The 23,944-nt window shown below is 37.2% G+C and overlaps 1 protein-coding gene across 1 annotated transcript in view; it reads right to left on the bottom strand.

Annotated features, from left to right (window-relative positions):
- Positions 1-23,944, bottom strand: part of CDC73 (cell division cycle 73) — a 114,696-nt gene that overhangs the window by 25,414 nt on the left and 65,338 nt on the right. The window lies entirely within an intron of this gene.

Below are 23,944 nucleotides of genomic sequence, written 5' to 3'. Positions count from 1 at the left end.
AGTGTAAATATTCAAAACTCTTTACAGATTCTGTTTTAGACTTGGGGAGGAGAGATCACCTCATATGACTTTACAGGTTTACATTTTAACCATCAAATGCCATATTAAAAGAAACCTTTTCTATTTATAGTATCATTTCATTTTACCTAGGATCACCTTCACCAAGGATTAAGAACGTAAATGCAAGAAATTGGCTCTAGACATTTCCAAACAAGATCTGCTTATGCTCTGGATGGAAAACTAGGACCAAGAAATTGGCATGCATTCCAGCCTTGAAGAGTTTTAGTGCCCAGAAATAGCACACTCATGATAATTAGTTCTGCTCGTGCCTTATCCAATTACGTTAATGTAACAGACAAAAGACCTGCACTACTATTTATTCTTGTTAGCTCCGCAGAGTCAACACCCCACATAAGAGACCAGTGAGGTCACACACGTCTGGTTCCAAAGCCACATTAAATTCCTGCAAGAACAAATTCTGTTCTCAGTTACTGCTGTGAAACCTCACTGAACAAAACATATATTACTAACAATATTACTAACGCTGTAAAAAAATGCTATATATTCCAGCCACTTCAATTTGCAAGGCTGACAGAAAACCTTATAACATGAAACCATGAATTTTATCTGAAAATTACTTAAACGCTACGTGAAGCACATTCTTCAACTGTGAGACACTCGGAAAGGTCAGAGATCCCACCCTGGGAAAACCTGTTGGCAAGGACACCAGTATGGCATTACCACATTTGTATGTCCACGCATAAATAGCAGTATGTTCTGTAATTCAAAATTTAAAAAGCTAATGAGCAGGCGACTATACACAAGCGTCCTCAAGTTCCATGATTTAAATAACACTTAAAGAAACTGCTTTTAAGTTACCACCATGAAAGTTAAAACTCTGTTTTTATCTCAAGAACTGGAAAGTACAAATAGAAGAGAGGATCACTTGACAAGCCCTTAGAAAACACAAATTTACTCAAAGTATCTCTTCCCTGAGCTTTAGTCAAAGCCACCCATGATTAGTTACAATAGGCTGGAGCTGACATTTGGTACAGTGCACAGCTTTTGTAAGTTTTACAGTCAGCAGCCTCCTATTAATCTTCAGTACAAGGATTTAACCCCCCATTGCAAGAAATGGATTAAACTCGAGTTTTGCTGTACTCTTTTCTGCTTATTAAAATACCAACATCTATGTAGGGCACTTGAGTCAGTAACTTATTTTAAGGCTTACTTTTTTAGTATCTGAGAAAGGTATTTTTGCCAATGTCCTTTCACAATAATTACTCAGCAAATGATAAAAATCAAAATGCCACACTCTAAAGGAAGAGCAGCAGGAAAGGCTGACTACCTTTTAAAGAAGCCTTGCGACTGAGAAGCAGCAGTTATTGGAAACATCGCCACCTTTCTTTTCGCCAAGAAAGCGGAAAAAAACCATTTTGCATCTGTTTCTATACAGAAATGTCATTTTCTGTGTGAAGAGACTGCTCTTGTGGTACACTAATTACACTTGTTGAAGAAATACCAAGAATTCTCTCATAACATTTCCTTAAATTCAAAGCCCTTTATGAAATGGAAAAAAATCCTCAACAAGCTAAAGAAACGTCACTTCCTGCAATGGTAAGTTTTAAGTTTCTAAATCCAATTCAGTTTGCTTGGACGCTTAACTACTACTGTCTGCAGTCCCACACATTCATTCCTCTTTCCTCCCCTACAGCTTCAGTCATGCAACCTTTCAACCTCCCCTTGCACTTGTTCACTGCCTCCCCTATCTTAAACAGACCCTGCAGGACCTACGACAGCCACAGCGGAGGGAGGGAACCAGGAGCTGCTTAGAGATTCTGGAGTTTTGCTGCAGCCTTGGAAAGAATTATAAGCAAATTATAATCAAAGCCTTGCTTTGGGTTCCACTTCTGCTTTCTCCACCAAAGTGTCCACAAAGCACCAGAATACACATAGAATCAAGCCTAACAAAATAATTGGCAAATGATCGATTTGGGAGTTTTTCCTACTTTCCTCTGAATGGCCTTCTCTAAAGTCATTAGTGGGAAACTTGGTGCAGAAGCCTAAAACAAAGAGGCAGGGCTTTTAGAACATTGCCACTGAAGCAAACAAAAAACCAACCCCAAAGCAGCAACAACAAATAAAGCACATTATAAAAAATGTCACATTAAAATATCTGATTAATGGTAGGAAATAACTTTTTAAATGAGTAGATACAGAAGACAGCTACCACTTCCATGCCTATGACCTTTCTGTTTGTAAGAACAATTTCTGCAAGTCAATAAACGATGGAGGTCACAGCTAAATCACTGCCTTAGACTGTGGTAATTTCAGGGATGAACTGCAGCTCACAACTCCTGATATTCTGGCATCTTAGCACAGAAGCTCAGTAGTCACCTACTGAGGGCATCGGCATCACATCCATCCTTTGTAGCTGATTTACATCTCTCCTCTCTTTAAGATTATCAATGACCTAATCACCACCACCTATTATGTAAAGACTGCAGACAATGTAGCAAGAGAAGTTCTGATCAATATTTCAACCCCACATTTCTTAAATGGTTTGTAGGGAGAAAAGCAGACTATTAAGATGAGGAAGAAACAAAAGTTCGGAGCAGTGATGGCTGACAAGATACACAAAGCGGTGGAGAAAGCCTGCTTTCAATAAGGAAGTAATTAGCGGGATAATTTTGCTAACATTTCACACGGTCCTGAAAACAAAAGATGCTGAGGTTAGATACAAAATTAATGCTTGTCAAAAGCATTCAGATAGAGGTATAACTCTTTTCTATGACAATGCGCTAATTTATGATACGAGCTCTGTTTACAAGGCAGGTATAACCACAGAGAACAACACGCTAGGATTTCTCCCAGTGGAAAAGAAAATTCACTTGCTGGAGTAAACTTCACTGTTGGTTCATTCAACCACGCCAGGTAAGTGTTGCTGGTAATTTATGGCCTGTTCGCTACTCAGAGGCAACTTCTCGTTTGCATACCCTAACCCCTTGTAAAGACAGTAGCTTATTTCTCAGTGAGCGCACGGTAAGATATTTCAAATCTTCTAATGTGAAGTTTTTAATGTAAAAGTTACTCTTAAGTAACTAGCACACTGCAAATTCAGACTCCAGTTAGGGGAGCTTTTGTTTGTGCAGCTGTACCCTAAGCATCAGAAGCAGCAGAAATCACTGTTTAGCTATTTAAAGAACATTCATTTCCTCAAAGTTTCTGAATACTTAACAGTTTTGCTCAAAGATGACATACCTAATTCTTATGCATAAGCCATTTGAGTCTGTTAAGGAGTATATTATGAATATTCATAAGTTGAAACTAATTTAGTAACAAAACCGTGTAATTTGAAAAATACAAATCTTCTTTAAGACGACCACTTAACATCGTATTTTAGTCAAAAACATATTACTTGGTTTATTTGTGCTAATTTACCATAGAAGGTTATATATAGTTTACTTATGATTTACATTAAGTATGAGTATTTAACCATTCAGAAGCAACAACCTGACATAGATTAAGTCAGGAAAACAAATACTGAAAGCTTCACACTTTCCTGGATTTCACTGCATCATTTGCAGACACACAACTGTATATACTTTTCGGTAGAATTCATTCCGTTTCAGTACTAATCTTTCCTATCATATTAGACATTTACACCTATCACACTAGATATTTGCAAAATGTCTGCTCAAGAACTGCGTTTATTTTAGCATATGCCTCGTACTACTTAGCATTGTCCCACCTAAGCACCTAAAACCATTGGGTTTGCAAACCAATGCATGAACAGAAAGCAGGTTAGTACATACTAAAAAAAAAAAAAAAAAAAAAAAAATCCAGTTTCCCATTTACAGTCAAACAAGTTAAAAAAACCCCATACCGTGAAGGACAACTGACTTCTACTATTATTGTACACCCTGGTAATTAAGCTTTTAGTGTGTTTTTTTCTTCCCTCATTCCTTCATACAATTTCTATGTTCGTCTTAAAAATTCAGACACTGCTACATGCTCTGCTAAGTTTTGTGAGAGTAAACTACGTTTACAGTAACAAGAAGCTTTAGACCTATTCCATAAAGTGCCTGAAACGTGTACATTTTGCATACAGCTTACTTCACACCTTTCCTTTCACATGTGCATTCATTTTCTCTTCCCTGCTTCTACATTATACAGGCAAGTTGCAATACATTACGAAGATGCAAATCGTTTTGGACAGATTCTTACCACACTTGGCTGCCCTCCAATATACTGCATCCTGAATCCATTTTAATGTAAAAAGTTCAACAACTTTTAAAAGATCTATTTCTCGCAATAGTAAGTCTGAGAGATTCCATCTACACAAACATCAAAAATTATCTAACAAAAAACAAAGGTAAACTATGGTCAATCTATAGCTGTATTTAGTTACCCAACAGTGGGTGTAGGTTTGGTTTTGGTTTTTGTTTTTTTTAAAACAGCTTTTAAAGCCTTCTGCAGTGTTTGTTGACCTTTTTAATTAAAAAAAGGTGTTATTCTTTGTGATAATTTACAAAAATCACCAAAAACCAATATTCATCTGATACCAGGACCTAACTATATTTTAGAAAAAAAAAATCCATATTTGAGATACCTAGTTCTAGGAAGTCTAAATGAGCATTAACATCGACAGTTAAATTACTTTCATTCATTTCTCAATTGGAATCAGAAATTGTCTGAACATAACTCATACTACCTTCTAGGAAATGAACCCTCACATTTTAAGCAATAAAACATGTTATACCAGTAGAATTTTTTCTTGGAGGCATGTTTCACATATACCCAAGTCAGTTTACCCTTGAAGCAGAAAAAAGCTATTAAAAGTTTCTTATTCTGGCTTCACAAGGTACAAATAACGGAAGGAAACCCCTCAAACTCAAACTATTTCATTGCACGTTTACTATCCCAACCAGTTTCTATGTAGAGATCCAAACAGTCTGTAATATTTTGACCTTTAAAAAAATGGCAGGAGCAATGGATAGAATTGACAATTTGATGCCATCTTGTGGCTTTTTAATTTAGCAAATTTAATTACTATTTTGTTCATTTATAACATCTAAATTAGTCTCAGACCTTTATCCAAAAAAATCTAAAAATTCTTAGGTAACTTGCATATTCCTGCACAGAAGTAGCACAAGTAAAAAGTCACATTTGAGTCTGCAAGAAGTATTAGCAACTGGTGTCGTATAAAACATAAAGCAGCTTTCAGCTTTGCCATCCATGACAGAAGACAATTCAACCAAAGACTGTTTTGTTCATAAAAATGAATGTAGTAAAACTGCAACACTCGGATCGCAAATGAGAAAGAAAGTAAATACAAGTGGATGGTAAGCTTGTAAAATTATCTTTAAGAGCAAGCTTCCATTTATCTATTCAATTTATAGCAGAAGAGAATGGAAGAACTCATTTTAATTACCAGCAGCTATACTATCACTGCCTGAGTGATTTAAAGTATTGAACTTTTGAAAATTCTAGTAAAGCCAGCCTAAAGAGCAATGACAAAATCTGAAACAACTGCATAGTTAAAAAGAATATTATTTTTCTAGAAATCTTGTATACATCAATCTATGACAAACAGCCAAAACAATGGGATGACTTCAAAAACAGGTATCTAACATCTGGTCTAGATGCTCTACTTTAAGCTAGACAGAAACATCTATCTATTTCCTATAAATAGCTTGGATTATGAAAACATAGGGCTTTGTTCTAAAAATTTAAAGCTCTTAAAAGATTTGGGGGGTATGGGGGGGAATCTTCTAATGAACCAAGCAAAACAATCCAACTGAGCTGCTCTGCCTCTGCAGTCTTCCTAATAATTCTCTGACTCCTGTTCATATCAAGAAAATGTTAATAATATTTTGAGTTTAACTAACGTTTCACATCATCATTTTACTTACACATGAAACTGGTATAGCTTATTTGCATACTCCTATGCACACGATTCTGTGGTTGCAGTCACCCAAGACAGCTATTCAAATAATAAAATCACAAGCTTTCAACTGCCTTCCTAATTTTAAACTATGCTGTAAAAAAATAGAATTTGGTAACAGGATCTTAACTATTGTGCAAATATTGCTGATATCACAGTCATTTTAACTTCTATTGCTTATAACATTAACAAAAAGGTCATTTCTACTGTTTACATTGTTTCAACTTTCTTATAGTCTAAAAAGAGAGTGGGAGTTTAAGCAGAATTAAAGATATTTTCATAGAATGAATTTTTAAAAGGGGAGAAGTTTACCATTATTTATCAAAGGCTTCTGCTACCAACTGCCTAAGGAAATAACACCATAGCTTAACTATTTCCTACTTTGACAACTAAAAAATCAATGTGACAAAAGGGGTTAGTAAAAATTATATAAATAACTGCTCTTACTAAAGATCATGTCTTATCAAGCATAGTTTGAAGAAAAATACCAATGGAAGATTGCCAATCCTCAAATTCAGTTGCAAGAAAGAAAAGTTGATGCCCATCTTCTTCCAAAGGTAAGGCAAATTTCATTCCAGTTTTCAAAATACTGTTCAAGTTAGTACATACAACAAATTTTGCAAGTGTAAGGAAATCAGATGCAGACAGTTGTAGACAGTCTCTTCTGAATGAGCACAGCATTACAATGATGGAGGAGAGGGAGAAAAGAGAAGCAAGGGAGGGTGGCAGAAATAAAACTACGTTGGTGTCATTTGGGGACTCACTGAAATTTAGAAATACTAATACTTGTTGTTCCGCAGCTTTCAAATTAAACATTTGTTTACAAATCTGGTCCTTTATGAATCCATTACAGAATTAAAACTGACAAGATCACTCAAACTCTGAAACACTGACACAGTAAAGCATAATAAAGAACAGGACCAATGTGGGGTTTTTTTCAGTAGCAGGTTAGGCCTGGAGATCAGTGCCATTTGAAAGACATGGAAAACACTCACTGCAATTTCTTGTTTATTACAACCAGCTTAAAAGAAGTTTCATTTAAACATGGAAAAATATGACTGAATTAATTGGACTGCTTATAGATAGCTTAGGCAATGTTCTGATTCTGCAGAGAAAATGGTTCTAAGCAACACAGATCACAACTGAATCTAAATGAATACTGCAGTGAATACTGCCCCTACTGCTAGGGACAAAACCATATAAAATGCTAAAATAATAACAATAAAAATTATTGGAGAAGCTTCTGGAAAGAGTTAATGAAAGCAACAATTGCCAAGATGCCTTAAAATTTAAGTATTACCCCCAACACTAAGCTTTCCAAACATTCCTGAAGTCTTCAATGAAGCATGCTATAGCTTCTCCCATCTTTATCCTTGCACAAAATATCAGTAAAGTTAAGAACTTCGTCTTGATTTTACAGCCATGTAATTTCAAACTGTTGCTATTGAAACAGCAATTTCGAGCTGCAGAGGAATGTTGGTGACAAAGCCAGATTAAACATGTAAGCACTTTCATTTTCATGGGGATAAGCTGTTTTCATCAAAAAACAACTGTTAATCCTGAGAAGAGAACCCCAGAGGTTTTGTTTGTTTGTTTTAAAAAAAATAAAGGCCTCCCTACAATATACCTACCTATGTTTATTCAAATTACTCATTCCCTTGAAATGCATGAAAAGACAAAAGTAGGTATCACCAAAACATTATTTTTGCTTACAATTCTTTCCCTTTGGGTTAATTATGTGAGCTGGGCTCACACACATTACTTGGCAACCAGTAAGATGCTTGACAAACACAGTCTGCGAACTAAAGGATTGTTTCATCTTTCTCGGAAGTCAGGTGCAAAGGTTTATACAGTACTGGTTTTCTGTATGCTAAAATCAGAACATGCCACATCAATTCAATAGAACTGGAGTTTGCATAATTGTGAATTTACTATGATTTGCTAATGGTTTAGCCTCAGCTTTCAACTTCATGCACTTATGAATCTCTAGTTCCAATACTATCCGTTAGCGTCAGTATTAGTCACTCATCTGAAGCGTTTCTTCACCAGAAACACCACAGAATATGGGGTGCAAACAATTCATTTGCATAAAAGCACTGCTGACATGCAAACTCTAGACATACGTCGAAAAGCACTGTTACTTTTCTATTCAGATTTTGCTTTGGAAATGGTATTCAAGGGAGCAGTCATATGTACATTAAAGAAAATGATGCTCAGTACAGAGCAACAGGAAGATCCCACTTACACCTGCATTCAGTAAGCAATACATTTGCAGAAGAAAAGGCATAAAAGACCTCAAAAAGGTTCCTTTGCAACTTCTGCAAAGACTCATGAAATGCTGTGTGTGAGAAGAATATTTTCAAAAGCTCTGCAGGTGCCTAAATGAATACAGATGGATCCTTAACTTCTGCATGAAAATTTTTCCAAAAAAGCCAAACTGAACCAAGACCCAAGCAACTGATTAACTTCATGAGATGCTGCTCAAGGTCTCAATGCAGCAAAAGCTGATGAGGCTTTTTCCAGACTCCCCTTGGTTATGCTGAGTCCTGTTGCTAGAACAGGGGATGCTGTAATATTAGAATAGGAAGCTGTTAAAGATCTTAGCTTTTTTCGTGATTGCTTGTTCAACAAGTTATCCAGCACCACTTTTTCCCAGTTATACTTCATCCTGATGTGATCTTCTTGTAACCAAGACGATAGTGGTTTTGTTATGTATTTTTTTGTTCTGTATCTTAGTCTTTGAAACGAAGGTGATGGGACAGTTAAAACGCTAACATTATTGCTACGCTACTACCTGCGTACCCTATTGTTCATGTAACCTGCAGCATGCATGTTAGGTGGAGTGATCCCCTGTGCATCCGGCATCGTGAATAAAGAATGCCTGCCTATTAACACTGCATTGGTGTTACGAGGATTATTCCCGATGTCGGTGACATTCTCTTTACTATTCACTGAAAAAAAGTTTAATATTATTCTTCTGTGCCTTACCAGCTTCAGCAATCCCAGCACTCTGGTTATATATTACATTATGTCACAAGAAAACATAATTATCATGGGTGGTCATGGCCAGAGATATGAAAGCAATTTTCCAAGTAATCACCTCGGTAGACTTTAAATACCATGAGAAAATCCTGAAACTGTATTCCTTAAGGAGCCAATGCACAAAAGGTGAACAGGGGAGTGATGAACCCTTCGTTGTTTGTGTTGCCTAGAGAAGTAACTGCTTAGTTCAAAACCAGCATGAGCTTTTTCAGGATCAAAAGCTTTGGCTGCAGCCGTAATAAATTGTAACAAACAAGCCAAGAGATAAGAGGGCTTGAGTGATGACAGTGATAATTATAAGGATACAATGGAGTATAACCACAGTGACATGGAAAGGGCTGTTTTGAACTGTTACAGGCCAGGGAAAAGTCTAGAAAAATGTTCTAATTACATAATGTCTTCACACTTGAGGCTTCCTCTTTTATGAGTAACAGCTAGTCTACTATGCAAGTGCAGCTGCAAAAAAGTAGGGTTTTTTTTAAAACCACAAAAGGCAATGATCTTGAGACCTGTTAGAACTGTAACAGACTGCTACTACTACTAAAGTACAGATCTGTATGGTCAGTTGAGCAATATTGGTAATGAAATTCATACTATCTTTCATTTTCTTAACTCTTTTATATTTCTTTACTTTATGAGTTGTACGCTAACACACCACAAGAGAGTCTGGCTGGACACCCACTTGCTGCGTTGGCTACAGCAAAGTTAAGTGATACCAACTGTATGTGTAGGAAATTTTTTAAAAAGTACTATAAAAAGGAAAAAAAAAATGTGGATTTATAGGAGCTATCTGTGCCATTTGCAACTAGAGTAGTAAGCCTCCAGCTTAACATCTATTAAAGCCCTCATATCAACACACCGTCCACTGAGACAGAGCAGATTCACTATCTTGAGCACTGGCAATAAAAATGTTGACAAAATACTGAGACACAAGACATATCTGTACAACAGCAGACAAGCAAGTTAGAAACAGAACAGTAATCTACTACAAAAATTTCTGAGTTTAGTCCAGCAAGTATTACGATTTCTGGACCTGCATATGTTGCAGTTATCCACACACTGTAATTCCCTGAAACTGGAAAGACTGGATATTTTAATCTACTTACAAGACAAGTGGAATACTATCTCTAAACATTTGTCCTGCAGGTTTCAATTGTCATATTTCAAAACAAACAAAAATTATATAGAAGAATGAAAATCAACCAAAGAAACACCATATTAAAAAAAAAACAAACCAACAACCAAACCCACCACCACAGATTTTATCCTGCTCTTACTCTACAAATCTTATTGCTTTAATTCATTTAAAAACAGACTGAAAGGAAGAGAATACATTATGTAGCACGAAGGTGAACCAAATTAGGATGCAAGCAGAGTTTTTTGGTGGATGGTGGTGGGAGAACGATGGGTGAACAGACTTTTTGCTTTTTTTAACAGTGAAGCTAAGCACCCTTCATCATCATGGCAATGAAAGGTGTCACTTCTCCGTGGCAAGAACTCAAATTCAAATTCAGTCATTTCCCCTTTCTCAAATCCCTAATTCAAGCCTTACATTTACAGTTTGTACAATCAGAAAAGCCCCCGTGAAATGTTTGGCAAGCACTATATATAAAAACAGCGTTATTCAAGGTCAAAATGCATGGGAACAGAAACACAAACTTAAGACCAAGCCTTTTGCAATAAAAGCCCCCCTGGCTGGTGGCATGGGATGGGACGTACTCGCGATACTGCCATCCCAGATTCTGTTCCCCGTCTCCTTGCCTCCTATGCAACAACACAACAGTCTGTGTCAACAAGTTGGTAATGTGTTCAACAAGTTGATAGTGTGTTCAGAGGAACTGATCTATGCTCAGTTTTTAATCACAAGAAGCTGGGGAATCTGACAGGTAACAATCTGCCCCCAAACACAAAGTTACTGGTCATCTTGCAAATAAACTTTCATTTCACTAAAAATACTACATCTGAGAGAAACCAAGTAATTTGAACAGACAGAGAATACCTTACGTTTTCAACGTACAGGCTTGCTATGCGGTGCCGTATGAAAAAGCACTATTCTGAAAGCTATTCTGACTGGAGCTGACATTTGATTGCAAAGTTTCTTTCTGCCTGGTGATTTCATACACTTGCATCAAGTAAAACAAAAGACTTCAGTAGATTTAACTTGAAAGAAAACACATCTATTACTGGATCAAAATGTTTATATTCAGATTTCAACAAAATAAACAGATCTTTGGAAACATTTTCCCCACATTTTAACTTGGGGCAGAGAGGCAGTTTTGGATTCAAAAGAATACACATACAAACTTCAAGAACCAAACCTACGAATTTCATAAGCAGTGTATTAATCAATCTTAAAACTTTAGGAATTACATAGCCTCTGGCTTCCCATACTTTAGATATTTAACAAACTAAAACATCATGGGAAAAAACTTTCACTCTTCAGTATCCTCAAATGGCTGCTCCCACCACTAGTAAAAATCATTACCATATCTTTTTCTCAGTACAATATTCTGCAGTCTGAGCATTTCTAAAATTTACAATAGCAGCATCCCACTTATACCAGTCACAGGAGCTCTGACAAACTGTCTTCTAGACTACCTAGATCTTTTCCTTGCACTGCATAATGTAAAAGTTTCACACACACCATCGTAATTAAACACCCAGAGCAAAAATGCAATGCTTTGGGTACTGGTGTATGCCATTTATGGTCCTGTTCTCCAACTCTCTCTCCCCCCAGCTTTTCCAGTGAGATCTATTGCGCTACATACTTTTCATCGTAGAACTCTCATTCCAGAATTCTGTTTTAATTAAAATATTATTTTATTTACAATTATGAAGGAGCATTCAAATTAGACTAAAACATTTTTTTATTCCCCTCCTTTCCCCCGCCTCATTTTCCAAGCAATTTCCAGTCAGTACAACTGGGTACCAGAAGGCTTGAAGTTTCCCTCCCTCGGTACGGATCTAAACAGATTAAAAAGTTAAAATATTTTGCAGGCATCACTGTTACGCAGCACTAAATCACACTACTGCACGTGTCAGCAGAAACAGCCTTAGGAAGCTGCCTGAACCTAAAATTCTGTATTTCCTAGATTAAGCCTTTATACTGATCCATCAGATTCCAAGATTAAAAAAAAAACCTAATAAGCCTTCAAACACTACAGTAAACTAAAACCTTCTGTTTCATGCCCAAGAATTGAATAGATGATGTACTGTTCAACTTTCAGTTGTCTTCATTTAAGTGTGTTCTAGAAGTCTGGCTCAAAAGTTATACAGCCTTTTGCTAGGGCTGTTTGACTTCCAAAAGAAATCACTTATGTGGATGAAGCAACAGAATCACAATATTAATCATCATAGAACAGTCACCTGGGACACAAGTATTTTAGTCACCCATCATAGATTCATATGTTGAAGACAAATAATAGAAGAAAAGATACCATGTTTTCATCATAGCAACAACACTTTCTACTTTTGTGCTTCTTGACAAATATTTAGGTCGAAAGAATTGGCTTCACTTTTTTTGCAGTAGTGTGAATGCCACAGAGTTTGTGTGTTATTGCTACAATATTATATACCAAATAGATTGTGCAAACTGCTATTGGTATTTGTATGCTGAATTAACATATCACTACTGTAGAATATAAAAGCCAATGATGTTATATGCCTATATCAAAACCTAACTGTAATGGCAATAAATCATGCATTAAGGTAGAATACAGGAAGGATTCTGGCTGTATCACACAGGAGGAATTTTTCCATTTGGCCTTCCGCCTCTACTTTTAGCTTCTCTTGGCATTATATCCAAATTCCCCATTATTCCTCTCTCTTTAGTAGAGAAGATTAAATTAAGCCTTTCTCAAAGGACTAAGATGACAGCATTCAACTTTTTCTTTTTTTTTTTTTTCATTTTATACACAATCCATACGCTAGATAGACTATCTCTGAGCTTCTATCTATGCATTATGAGATCTGGCTTATAATACGACTGTTCTTTGAAATGGCTAAGGCACAGCTGTATTTTTGGGAGTGCAGAAATGCAGTCCTCTTAAATGAAGGTCAACTGACAAGGTCTCATTCATACAGTCTGGGGCCGTTCTATTCAAAGATGAAGACAGGATAAGTGCAGTACAAAAACTCTACAAATTTTAGGATCTTCCCATTATGCTATGACTTTTATACAGTCTTCCATCACTGCAGAAAAAATAACGCCTTGACTAAACGAGCAGACTCAAAAGAGTGTTTTAAAACAGGTTTTAAAAGGCTTCAAATGGCTGCCTCTCATTCTCTGTATACCCTCCCAAGCACGTATACACACATACACACACACAAATTCATCTTTAAGAACTTCCCACTGTGAATAAACATCTAAGACGACAGATTATGCCACTCAGCACAGACACAGGTGAGGTTCACTGCAATGATTATTTCTGCTATCACATGGTAGCAAGTATCAGTCATCCATAATGATCCCGTGGATTTCACAGTTTATCTGAAGGAAATCTGCCTTAAGCAGCAAGACCTCTTCAGCTCTCCTTCAGCCCTCACATCTGTCCTGTTATTTCAAATACTCGTTTTGCCTTTGAAAAGTCTACTGTCAGTGACAAAAAATAAACAAGATTTTTTTTTTTTTTTTCCTCTCTACAGCAATCTGTTGCAAAGCAAGATCCCCTCACTGGAAAACTGAGCACTTAGGTAGCAGGAAATAAAAATGAGTAAGCCACTAAGAGCAGACAATGTTTTGGAAGAGAGTTAGGCTTTCAATGCCAAGATCTCAATGAGGGGGGAGGAAAAAAAAGAAAAAAAAAAAAAAAAAAAAAAAAAAAAAAAAAGAAGTGTAACAAGATTCCTCTGTTATGACGCCCTGGAACTTTCTGTACATGCTTAGGAGGGCTTCACCAGTCACAAACAGATTGAATTTCACAGAGACTCATGCAGTAACTTCCTTGTCTTAATCTGGTGGTGCTCTACTTTTTATGAGAAAAACACCAAAACAAAACAGCAGCGTCACCTTTTGAGAAAGGGCAGCAGAGTAATTTTACATCTAAGCTCAAAAGGCTGATAATAAGTACAAAACCTCACACATTTCTATTTATTCCTGTTCCTCTAAAAAGACATTTGAAAATGTACACCCCCCGACTATTCAAGAGCTTAAGCCAGACTATGTATTTCTTCCTTATTTCTCAGCTTCTACACTGTCATATTCTTGGGTAAATGAATATATGCCTATTTTGAAGGAAGAGCAAAACCCGTTATCTTCTCAAACAGACATTTTTGTCACTGACTAGTGCCTAGTTTGAAGAAAAACATCTGAAAATTAGATAAAAATAATGACAAGGAACTACTGGTATGAAAGCTGTTCTATAAAACCCCCTAACTTATTATTGCCACCAGATCTCAATCAACTGGGCTCAGATATTCTAGGTAGCACATTTTCCATTAGAGATGACAGAGGTGCCTTAGATTTAGGATTTCATTAGCTTAGGGCAGCTTCATAGAAACGTGGCTAGTTTAGTTCCCAGGCCGGCGGGGCTTCAGAAACAGCACCGCCACACAGCATGGAGCTACTATTTATAAATCTTGCAAGCATCTCATGTATGCCGCAGCATTGTTTCAAGAACAAGCAAGCAATTCTACACAGAGTCATCAGAGCTTATTAGCTCCAGCCACACGGGACCTGAACCGACTCCACCAGACCATTCAGAGTAGGCCGAATCATCTATTCCCTAATGGTTGACATTCCGCAAGGCTTATTAGATTGTGTGCATTATCATGTGAATACACAGATCCAATTTTCATCTGGCATCGGTCCCAACCAACCTGCTAGTGAGAGAAGAACAGAGATTCAAGAGACCTGCTCTAACCTTCACTGCATCCCACGTTTCCCACATTACTGAAATATCTCCTTGCCCGTTCCCTTCCTCCAGCACACCTCAGATAACTGAAAGTTAATTACTGAAAGTTATAACCCTCTTCTTGTCATTAGGCAAACCCAGCATAAAAGGACAAATACTGGTGCATAGTTCCAGCCAGCGCTGGGTAGTCTCAACTGTAAAAAATAAAATGGCAACAAATAAAAGATATTTTCACAGCAAAAAAATCTCCTCCATACGAGGTGGTACTAATGAGCAAACTATATAATGCAGAATAAGCTGGGCTCATTAAAGAAAAAAATAAGGTTTCCTGGGTGCAGTAAGCAATCAGGTGCCCCTGAATTGCGCCTGGATGATGTCCTGTGCAACCTGCTCTAGGTGAACCTGCTTTAGCAGGAGGGTTGGACTAAATCATCTCCCGAGGTCCCTTCCAACCCTTGCCATTCTGTGATTCTGTGGATTCCCTTTTTGTATTACACCCAGGCCTCATTAAATTAAAAAGGATTTTTTTATTCTACTTTATTGATTTATTTGCTTACCTAGAAATGCTATAGAAGTAGAAAACAACTGTTGCCTTTTTTGCACTATTATGCTTCTTATTGATGTTAACAGAATTACAAGGCTTTTCATATTTGGCAAAACAAGTAACTCCAAGGAAAACAGCAAGATGGAGATCCAAAGGTGTGAAAGGGTAAAAAAAAAAAAAAAAAGTCAGGTTTGGTCTCTAAGTCTCCAAAAAGTTATTTCTTTTCTTCTGCTATGTAAATCATAATACTTGCAACATGATTAAAGCACAAGCTTGCATTAACCAAAATTTACAGAAGCAGCATTTGCAGAAGTGTGAATGCTTGGTTATGCAAATCCTTGAGGAAGGAAAACTTAAAAGAAACTGCAGTGTGCAACACATCATCCAAGCTCATGACATTTGTAGGGTTTTTTAAGAGGATGACTGTTTTTTGCGTGTTTTTAAGACATTGGCTTTTTTTTTTAGATGACAGATGCTCCCTATAAATTTACTCTGCTTTAGTAAAACGGATCAGTGATAGAAAGCTTTGCAGATGCTGATTAAGAGTTACAAGAATATCTCTATTACAGAAAAATATAATATTTGATTTTAGGCCAAGTTTTATTAATTCAGCATTATTACATTAAATATATTCACGCACCTTTCTGCAGTATTCATTAATGATTCTTAATATTATGTCTTGAGATGGAGAAAATGCAACAGAGCTGATTTCTTCTCCTGTTAGAAGCTACTAAGTTATAGAAAGAAGAACACCTAGAATTTAAGTTTGAAACATAGTTTGGGATAGCACAAAAGAATAAAAATTCTCAAGTTCTGAACCAATATTCTCTATCAATTAACATAATACAAACTGAGCTCTAAGGATTTCCTCCAAATCGTGTATTTGAGGACTAGAAGTCCTGGTGACCCTGACTCTACCCTAGCAATTATGTGAAAAAAAAAAATCCTCAGGCTCACAAAATTAATCTGGAATCTTACACTGATTACAGAAAAAATTATGAACACAGTTATTCAGACAAAAAGCATGATTTCCACAGTACAGTTTTCTTTTCCTTGGAAGTCACTAAAGGGATGTTATCATTTAAGTTTAATGATAATTTCAAAAGTGGTCTGCAGGACAGACTGGCAACTAGAGGTATGCAAAGTAATTTTGTATGATAACTTGATTTCTTTGTTCATCAGAAGCATATACAAATGAACATTTATTTCCAAAGGATATTTGCCACAAAGCAGAATTAACTTTAAAATAACCGGAACTCAGTTCAATGATATTAAGCACACCACATGATAAAACTCAGCACATATTAAAATCTGCTTTTCATTAATATGCACTGACTGGAAACTACTTCAAGTTTAGGGAATCCTTAAGATGGAGCAAAATTAGGACAACACAGATACATGAAACGGGTTGGCCAAGTTGAAGTAGTTCTATCAAACCAGGTGGTATGCAAGGTGTTTGGAATAATTTTAGTTTCCCCAACACATCAAAGAAATGGCAGCATGGAACTACTCCTAAAAGGGGACTTCTCCATTTTATGATTCAAGTTTTCTGTTGGATATGAACAAATATTGCTTAAATTTATTACAGGGACAGAATGCCTTGTATCACTGGAGAAGGGAGTTTTCCACAGATCTTGTTATTTTTCCTGGTTTAAGCATCTGTGCTTGAAGAAAAGACTTCAGGCATTTAAGACACTTGCTAAAGCTTTGTTATTTCTGCTGTAAACCCTGCATGTCCCAACAGAATTAGCTGTAAATGAGGATATCTACAGGATGGAGCTGTAGAAATTAATGTACTAAAGCTACTGAGGAAATGTGACATTGGGAAGAGTCAATACAGGTCTCAACCCCAAGACACACAAAATTCTGACAGTCCTGAAAGTCCAGCTCTTCAATTTCACATTATTTAACATTAACTAAACATCTGTCTCGCCAATTTCAACTTCAAATTCAGGAATTTGAGGCTGACAAAATGCCTCCATATTCACATAAAAACCCTATGCAAAGGGGAAAAAATCTAGTGTCACAAAAAAAAAAAAAAAAAAGAAAAAAGAAAAAAAGACCCAAAAACCCGCCCCCAACTATGTAGCTCATCCAGCAGTCCAAGGAAAAGTGCTGGGCAGGAGGTCTGCATCCTGGTGATGAACATGATGGGCCAAGACTCTTCAAATCATTGGGGGAGAAGTGCTGGATGCCTCAAGAGCCCGAAGATAGCCTAAGGGAAAAGGGCTTTCTGTGCCTGTTGCAGGAAGGAACCAGGCAGAGAGAAGGGGCTGGACAGGTGGTAACAGCTGGAACAACACATTTTTCTCCTTAGGCAGGAGATCTGCTGGCCTATTAACTCCCATAGGATGCCATCTTCCTGCTTTAAGAGATTTGATACATATTATCAGGTTTTCCCCTCACTTCCTGGAAGAATTTAAGTTTTCATTTCAAATTCTCACTCTGGGGGTATGAGGGTAACTGTTAGGGGTAAGTCATAAGACAAGGGGAAAAACAGAAGTCTCTTTTCCACAGCTGTTCTTTAAAGTGCCTGCGAACGTTTGGTACTTCTGCTGGTTGGGCGCCTCTCCCCTGCTGTGCTGAATCAAAGCTTCATAAAGTCCCTGCTCTTCTCAGAATGCAAAAAGAACGCTTGTGACAAGCAGAAAATATTACTGCTGGCACTGGATTGTCAGTTCATCAGGGGAGAACTGCGCAACCAAAAATACTGCACAATACAAATGAAATTATGTTGTCCACCCCATGGAAAAAAAAAATCCCTGCATTTAGCACTTGAGATCAGCAATAATTGGATGCAAAGCCTGGGGGAAGACATGAAAAAAAAATCAGAACACAGAAAAGAAAGAAACTATGATAAAGCAAACACCACATTATTGAGGGAAGAAACATGTTTGGACAGTAGTCCAATACACAAAATTTGCAAAACACACAAAACCAGAACAGACATAAAGTAGACCGAAACAATTTTGTATTTTGGCTTTTCAAGTGAATTTTGAAGTGTTCCAAACCTGCGTCCCTCACATGAAGCTGTGATAGAAGAAGGACTGAATTCCAGTTGGATACCTAGAACATCAGTTTACTTAATAAAAAAATACAAGCTTTGGAATTATGATATATCCCCTTGAAATGTTTCCTAAGGCAGATGGAATAAGAAGCACCTTCCTTACTTGAAAAGATCACTTGGTCTCTTCTCTCTCTCACAACTTTGCAAAGTTAGGGGATGTGCTTATATTCCTAATAGTATGATATAACAATTATCAAATACACATGAGCAAAAAAAAAAAAAAAAAAAAAAAAAAAGCATGTTTCAGAATAACTGGAAGCTTTTCTAGTTCTATCACGATTTCAGATTGATCTATACTGCTGCATTTCTGTTTTAAATTTAAGACATTCAAAGATTAATAAAATCACTAAAGTTATGGCTTGGGTGTGATGAGAATAGAGTGCAAAATCTTGACCATTTATTAAAAAATGCAGCAAGTGTAAGCTGGGTTTCACAGCTAACTAAGCGATGGTGAAAATCTGCTCAGAAAAATAAGGCAGGCAATACTGACACTTGTGGTCATTTCTAGATTGCTATTTTTCATTCAGTTGCAAACATGCTTGCGATAGTCAAGAAACACATTGGGATCACAAAGTACATTCTACAACCCTGTCCTCTCCACTCAGGTTGACTTATTGGAGAAGGACTTTCTGCAGCAAAGAGAAGAATGGCCACTGACCACATACATAATAATTCATAACACCAAAAATTAAAACTAAGCATTCATGACATTCTGTATTAACACATTTCCAGAAGGAAAAAATAAAGTTTAAAAGCAAAAATAACCAACCTTGAAAATGTTGCCATTAATCATTTTGAACCATCACCTCAAATGTTTTCAACACATTACAGCTGAAATAATACTACATTTTACTATGATAAAATGGAATCAACTTTGCAAAGTATTCATGGCGTATCCAGAAGGCATGGTCCATATGGGAACATTCAGCTGACATGTCAGCTATGATGTACACATTTAACTTTCACCGAACTTGTGGTCACCAGGCAGGAAATTACCAAGCAGCGCACACCTGACTGTCACGACCGCTCTAAATTGATTTGAGAAACTTCTATTAATGTTGTTGAGGCAGAACTTTATTTAATGGCTCAACCTTAGGGTCTGATTTATTTTAAAACCAGTTGGATTTTGCTGATACCCTCTAAAAATTACATGTAAGCAGTTTAAGGTTTTTTTAAGGAAATATTCCAAACCCACGCACCTTTGTTTTGCACAGTTCACAGTTGTCATGTGTGCAGGTTAGTGTAAGTAGACACCTTTTCTGACTCCTTGCATCTGCCTCCAGCTTTGCAGAACTCACTGAACCGTCAAGCTTTCGCTGGCCACGGTAACTGTATAGTGTTCCTTACACGCATGCTGCACTTCTTCACATCAGAGTAACTCCTTCTTGGTCTTAATAGATGGCAGCATTTCAAACTAACATTGCAGCTTCTAATTTAAGATGTAACCATAGTAACATTACAGAACACACTACTCCGTGGATCAAGAACAAGCAGTCCACTGACCCTTCAACGGTGAGGTTTAGCCGAAATGAAGCTCATTCCAACCTCCAGCCCAGCAAGATTACTCAAACCTTCAGGTCATATTTCCAGTACAAAGCAAGCTCTGCCCTCCCAAAATACCCAGAAACATACAGTATCACATAAAAGTAGTAAAGAAGAAAGTGCTATAAAAGAAAAGGAATTTCTTCCTGAAACTTTGACACTCAAGATACAGTCACACCCAGATAGAAAGTAGTAGAAAAATCACAGCTTTTCCTTACTTTTCTGCAAGACGAGCAGAGACCTGCTCATCCTTTAAAAGCAAAGAATGAGTGAACAAAAACACCTGTTCATTAATATTTAAGAATTCAGTATTTAGTTTGTTTGCATGGCATGTTGACAAATTTTATGCATATCAATAGGCAACAGCCCTGCCTGAACTTTACAAGCCATGCACAAGTGATATGGTCGTATAAGTAAAAGCCAAAGCTGATGTTTGTTCCCTTTTAATCTTACTTTAAAACAGATACTGTTTAGAAAAAGAGGCCCTTGAGATTTTTGTCCCTTTAATATTTACAAGTGAGCATTTACAGAAAAATAAAAACAGCTCTGCCCACCCCAGTATGTAAACAAACTACATATAACTCACAAACCTTCAGAGATACACTTCAGGTATAGGAAGGAGTAAATAAATTACGTGGAAACACTATGGATTTTAATAACCATTCTGTTGAGATTTAGACTTGCTTCCTGAATACAATGTTAAACATCTTATCTGAAAATTCAAAAATCAGAGGCAGATTTACATGCTGGTATTTGAAAAAAAATTACTTGCTTCTATGTAAATCAACACAGGTAAATTAACTACATGAATATAGAATCATAGAATCTTTTAGGTTGGAAAAGACCTTTAAGACCATCAAGTAGAACCGTTAAATATCTCACTTGATTTCCCACTCATTGCTCAGAATGCAGCACACTGACAATACTCCCAGCCAAACTGTCACATATATGTATACATACAGCAACAGATTATATGAAGTTCTGTATATTATATAGCGTAAGGATAAGAAAGCTTTGTGTGTTTAAGTGGAAAATTCAGTAGACTGAGCACACGTACAACCTTTCAAAGCACTGATTCTCAATTATCCATAAGCATCCCAAAACAGTAAGTGGTGCTAGATACAGGCATCTTCTCCCTTGTTCCAAGGCCCCGCTGACCCCCTCTACCCCATTTTTTAAAAAACAAAATTTTTATAGAACAGAGTAGATACAAATCTTTACCAATATCCATATTATATTTGTAACTAATATTTAGGGAACATGCTTGTGCTCCTAAAATGTCCTCAAATAGGATCATAGGATTTGTGGAAATTGTCGTTACGATAGGAAATGCATACATTAAAAACAAGACTAAATTAATAGAGGAAGTTAGTGTACATAGGTGATTTACTTAGGAGGATATAAACCTGATTATGTTTCTATTAAATTATCAGGATACGCATCTAGAATAGTAAAACACACTGACTGCCTGGGGAAGCCTTATTTGCCAGTGAAGGACGTACCTATCCCCAAAATCCTACTAATCAGAGATACCATATGATAGAGCAATTGTATTTTATTTATCCTTTGGCTACCAAAAAAAAATCCAAACCCCAATCTCTCCCCCCAAAAAACAACACACACACCCCCCCACACACCCCTGAAAAAAACCCACCAAACAGTCTAAAGAGCTAGTCATTAGCTTTTCAAAATAGAGTGGACACACACAGTGACTAATAAATACTTGGGTGAGTATGCTGGTAGTTTTCTACTTTCTGAGTTACCTATTGTGATATTTTGTTTGTAACATATAGTAAATATAATAAGACGCTTCAGCATAGAAGGGTCAGTCATTGAAAGGAACACAAGTTTCATTAGGACCAGAAAGAGAAATTCTGTAATATAGGTATGTCTGTAACAGACAAGAAGACATATTAGATGCATCAATAATTGAAATCAAGTGCCCCCCATTCTGCAATACCAGACTTCGACCTTTACCAAGGAAGAAAGCCATTAACAGCAGAAAGGCAGCTTAACAGCGTGTGCTTATACATTACAGTTGTCCAGCTTAATTGACTAACCTACGATTACAAAAAGCACCTTCTATAGAGTAAGCATGTGTAAAGGAAGTATGAGCAAAGAAATACATTTTTTCTTTGGCATGAAGGCACCAAAGATTTATACTCGAAGAGAACCAAATGGGTTAAATCAAGCTTCAGTATTTAAATGCTTATAATTCCTTTGCACTGCAGAACAGCTTTGGAATATGGGAACAGAGCGTCTAGCATTAAAAATCCCCTAGAGAATCATAAGTTACAGTGTCAAGGAAAAGTGAAAACAATTTGAAAACCCCCTCAATCACTCATTTAGTAATCATGCAATTTTTACACTATTCACCTATCACTGTGCTTGAACCGAGCGCGTATCATTTATCAAAATCGGAGCGAGAGCCTGTAAAGCTTTCTGGCTGCTTTTGGATTTAGTCAGAATGAATGCAAACAATCACGTGGGATTCAGCCAAGCAATGACGTTAAATTCTGCTCTGTCAGAAGACAGCATCTGTCAAAGCCCACATTTAAACTGCTGCCTGCCTGTGCAGCAGCTGAAGAACTACGGAATGGATTTTATAGACCAGAATCCTCGGTTGAAACAGCTCAAACCCATTTCTATTACTGCCTAGCAACAATGAAGGAAGGAATAGAGGGAAATCCTATTACTGACGGCAACTGAACCACTACGCGCTAGCACTCCCTGCTAACATTACCATTAGAAATATGGATACTGAGGAGAAGAGAACACAGCACTGCATTGTCCGACAGGGGAAACACCAGATGTAAGAGCTCCAAGCCATCAGCCGCGAACGCCAGCCAGCCCCGATCGGAACAGAAACGAGAACTACTGTCCTTTTGTTTGCAGGATGAACAAAAAGCCCCGAGACAAGGACAACACTTATGAGCAAGGAAGGTAACACAGCAACGAGCAGACAGATGGACAGATTGGATACTGAGAAAAGCAATTGCAGGAAGCAGGCTGTTGGGGGATGTGCGCATGTTCGATAGCATCTTTTTTGCTGAAGTGATGGCGTGCCAAAACTATTTTCTGTGGGTATAATCTTCGCACCATAAATGGCCTGACCCAGGAAGGTATGTCAAATCCTTGTGTGTGATACTCATTCGGTTGTCTGTTACCTTTTCAGCCATTACAGATAATGATCATCCCTAATTTGCAGAGCCCTGAGATAACATGTCTCTGCACAGGGAGAAAGAATTCTAGCAGGCTTTCCTCTCCCACGGCACAATGTCACTGCCTTACGCTTCCTAAATGCATTGCTCTCAGTCTGCACAAGGTTGGTATGGCTAGAGAGGAGGGATTAAAGGGATAATGCTGCTACTGCAATGATTGCTTTTAACTGAGAAATTAAAAACTCAAACCCCTCCATTATCGAAAAAACAGTTAGAAATCCTCTCAAACTAGGTCAGAATTAATCCTTATCTGAAGTAATCTTAAAGCAAGGGTAAAATGGTCATGATGTGACACGCTGAGAACACTGAACCATCAAAACAGACCACGCAGTCAAATTACATTATCTTAAAAGTACCTTCAGACCTTTTTACACTTGCTTTTTCCCTCCCCGAAACACAAGCAAAATGTCATCAGGCTAATATCAGCCAAGCGTAAACGGGGAGCGTGCAAAAGACTGGACATGATTTAAGCCATCAGAAGTGCAATCGGGCACCACATTTTACAAGTAACATCAGGCTCCCCTGACATCCCAAAAGGAAACCTTCAAACACTACACGCTCAAAATGGGGAGCACGTAACTTATCTCCTGCCATCCTTACAATTTCTGTTTAATGTGAAAACACTGTTTAACTTTGATTATAAAATGACATTCCAGCTAATTGCCATTCATTTCTATTTATTGTTGAAATTTAAATACTTCATCACTAGTGGCAAACAAACAAGATGAA

Source organism: Egretta garzetta, unplaced genomic scaffold (assembly GCF_000687185.1).
Source record: "Egretta garzetta isolate BGI_Z169 unplaced genomic scaffold, ASM68718v1 scaffold86, whole genome shotgun sequence".
NCBI classification, from domain to species: domain Eukaryota; kingdom Metazoa; phylum Chordata; class Aves; order Pelecaniformes; family Ardeidae; genus Egretta; species Egretta garzetta.
This window is presented reverse-complemented; position numbering and strand designations above follow the sequence as displayed.